The 3,778-nt window shown below is 33.0% G+C and overlaps 1 long non-coding RNA gene across 1 annotated transcript; it reads right to left on the reverse strand.

The window, feature by feature from the left end:
- Positions 1,434-2,717, reverse strand: LOC110272319. The gene is made up of 3 exons (XR_002363527.1): positions 2,528-2,717; positions 1,680-2,429; positions 1,434-1,526 (listed from the first exon to the last, which is right to left on the reverse strand). It is a non-coding gene; the product is annotated as an uncharacterized LOC110272319 (long non-coding RNA).

Below are 3,778 nucleotides of genomic sequence, written 5' to 3' on the forward strand. Positions count from 1 at the left end.
CCATTAATATACTGTTAATTTTTTTTTTAGTGTGTATAATGATTTAAGGTTTTTTGCAGGTTTTTATCCCTGTCTGTGAGGAACTACATTGGTATCTGGTTATTGTTGACTTTACAAATCGTCGTCTAATCATATTAGATTCACTGTCTTGTGTCGAAAAACATCAACAACGCAAAAGGAACGCAATTAAAGTGGTAATTATTTGTTCTAAATCAGTACTCAATCATCTATAAACACTTAACAATTTAAATAACCATTTGTTGTAACTAGTACTCTTAGTCAATTTAAATCATTTACAATTCACAGTTTTTTTTGTCATGAATTCACTCTTGTAAAGGCAACTTATTTAGAAGCGATGTTAGATGATCATATTTTTTATGATGATAAGTCTAAAGTTGTAAATTGCTCCACTTTTTGGCCTATGACACCTTTTGGCTTACCCACTCAAAAAAATAGATCGTAAGTCTAATATTAAATTTTTTTTTTTTAAATATCATAACTCGTTCAATAGATTATATCTTATATGTATATAATAACTATTTGTTGAATGCTTTTTATCATAGGAATGATAGCGGAGTTTGGGTGACCAGTTGGATGAGAGAATGTACTTTACAAGATGACTTCAATATTCAGGTCATATTTATAAGAAAGTATTTTTAACATAATTTTTGCAACACACTTCTAATTAGAATTATATTGTTGGTGCTCTAAGCAGATTAACGACTCCACACAAATGAGACTTGCCGTGGATCTGGTTTTAGAGGAGTACAACGATTTGTGCCTCGTAATACAAGAAAATACTTGGCAATATAGGACCAAGGTGGAAACAGAACATGAAGACATTTAGGAATGAGGAATTATCTTTTTAGATATTTTTAATAGTTTCTTTGAAAGACAAAGTACTAAGCTATGTTTCATTTATTTTTACACTAATTTATCCTTTTATATATTACAATTCTATATTACTAATTTTCTTTACTTTATCGGTTAATATAAATTATTCATAACCTGTATATTTCCGTAAATAACGATGAAACCAGTCACATGACCCAGGAGACTTCGGTTTTGAACATTATGGTAGCCTTATGTATTGGAATTATTATTTGTGCAACAATGAAAAACTTATATTTAGCTTCTTCTAATGAGTAAAGGAAAATACATGTCAAAATATCAACAACAGTACATAACAAGGAGAAGAAAACAAATAAGAATATTTCTTTATCAAACTTGCATGAGATAACGTTAACAACACCGAAATCTTATCTCACTAGGTAAGAACTGTATAAATTAAATTATATAAAACAATGGTACACCAACATCAATGGAACCCAAGCACCATGATCTAGCCCCCTCCTTATGTCTTCTTCCATCGCGCTGAAGCCAGATTTTTGAAGTAGATCTCTTACCTTCCTTGCAAGTTGCGGAGCTCCTGGTGTTGAATACTTAATTTATATGCCAACAGAAGATTAAGATCAATTCATGGCCAACCAAGAACTATGGCCAAAAATTGTTCTACTTTGTAGTATCTTTCAAAAGGAGCCAAAAACATAACATGGTTAAGATTAAGAACTAAGATTTCCCATCACAATAAGATACCAAATTTTCAATCATTTCTAAAAAAAGAACAAATGAGTTTGGCTGGTTATATAAGATAAAACAGAAAGTGAAAAAATACATACTCCATTAACCTTCATAGTTTGTCTATCAACATCTGCAAAGAAGCTTGAAAGGGAAGGGAAGAATGGGTCCAAAGCATGGTCAGAAGGTGGTGATCAAATCCAATTATCCACCAGGAAAGTTGTGCAAGAAAGTGTTCAAGTTTCGATTGTGGGCAGCAGCAGCAAAAGAACAAGAAGGAACAACAATGATATTCAGACAGGTAACGAGGTTGTGGGAGAAGAAAATGTGAGGATTATTCCAGTTCAAGAAGTGACTCCTCAACCCAAAGAAAATGAAATTAGTAACTCTGCTCATCAAGAAACCTCCACGCTATACACACTACCAATGGAAAATGCAACTTTACATCATAAGTACTATAAAATTTGAAAACAAGTGAAGGAAATCCAATCACTCAAAATCAAAACCGATATTTACTTTATTTATTTCAGAAGCATGGCCCTCAAAAAATTGTCATCAACTGTTCCATTGTTGCACTTAACAAGTTGACATAAATACAGGTAATCACATCAAGAAGCAAAAGGACGGAGAAGGACATCAACTTAAAATTAAGGTACATGGAAATCTCCAGGAAATAAAAACTTGTGCAGATTCTGTAATTTTGGCTATATGTAACCCCTTTTTAATGTCTAAACTATAGTATGGAATAAGCACGAATTACTTCAACAAGTAGTGCTTGACACATTGGACACTTCTTTCCACTTCGGTGCAAATCATTAGCACAGTTAGAACATGTGCACATGTGCCCACATCTGCAAGGAAAAAACCAAAAAACAAAATGCTTGTTAAGAGATTAAACTCGAGAGCGAAATTGGCTGCTGATGTATCAAAATGATACTGAATAGTTTACCTGTACAAGAGAGAATCAATATTGCTTTCGCAGCAAATGCAGCAAACCCCTTTCCTCACGCATTCCCATTTGGATTTATCATCTGGTGAATCATGGTCACGTGTTCCTGTGATTAAATCAATTCAACTTGGTCTTAGAGCTAATGAATTAATGAATGATACGGACAGAAAGATAGATTTTTAAATGTGTTCCTGTGATTTTTGCCCTCGCTTTCTCAACGACAGAAAGTGCAGACAGAACCTTCTCTGCTGCTACCTTTCTCGTCTTAGCTGCATCTTTAAATACTTTTACACTTTCCTCTACTTCCTAAGCAAACATGAAAATAAATAAATAAAGCATATCAAATTCAAATCAAAACACCAAGGAAACTCGAAGCAGGGCAAAAATCATTGCCTAAAAAGCTACCCTAAGGATTCAAAATTCATCATCTTGACTATTCTAAAAGAATCAAACCGAACTGAAAAGAAGGCAGAGAAAAAAGTATACCTTGCTGGGTTTGTCGTCCTTAACAAGAAGTGGGGTTGAGGAAAGTTGTCCTATTTCAGTCTCATCAAGGGTCGCTCTGATTCTCGTTCTTTCTCTGCGAAATTTAACAGGGTGGTGATACTGATAGTTCGTTCCTCCGAGTCTGTGAGGAGTGGCGGTGGACGCAGGGAGCGGCGGCGTCTGATGCGTGTTGTGGCGGCGAGAATAGGCAAACTAGAGATATAGAAGAGGAAGAAGATGAGAAAATGGCGTTGATTGAAATTGATTTTATAAACCCTAGCAGACCTCTCTTCTTCTTTGAATCTGAAACTAAAAGATAAAAGAAAAAAGTGTAAATAACAAAAGTTAAAGGGATCAAAATCTATTTAATAAATTTTAAAAAAAAAAACGAGGTACATTTTGTAATTATTTTTATGGTGGTTAATGATAAACCTACAAAAATGTAGGAGCAAGAAATCCATGGCCTAATTATGGTTATGAGACCATTGGTATTGCTAGCTTTGACTTCTAACCAAAACAAATTTTTCTATCAACTAAAGTTACAAAAATGAATACTATCCAAAAATTATTCAACCATTTGAATTGATTAAATCAATTAGTTTTATAATTTATTTATTGTAATATAGAATCAAATTATATCACCATAAAAATTATTTGTCATAAATTGATGCACAAATTATATAAATATTAATATTAACGTTCTTTTTTTTTTTCACGGTCATATTGAATATTGTTTATTGACGGTGAGGTGTGAACAATTTTCAC

The sequence above is a fragment of the Arachis ipaensis genome, chromosome B05 (genome assembly GCF_000816755.2).
Source record: "Arachis ipaensis cultivar K30076 chromosome B05, Araip1.1, whole genome shotgun sequence".
Lineage (NCBI taxonomy): Eukaryota > Viridiplantae > Streptophyta > Magnoliopsida > Fabales > Fabaceae > Arachis > Arachis ipaensis.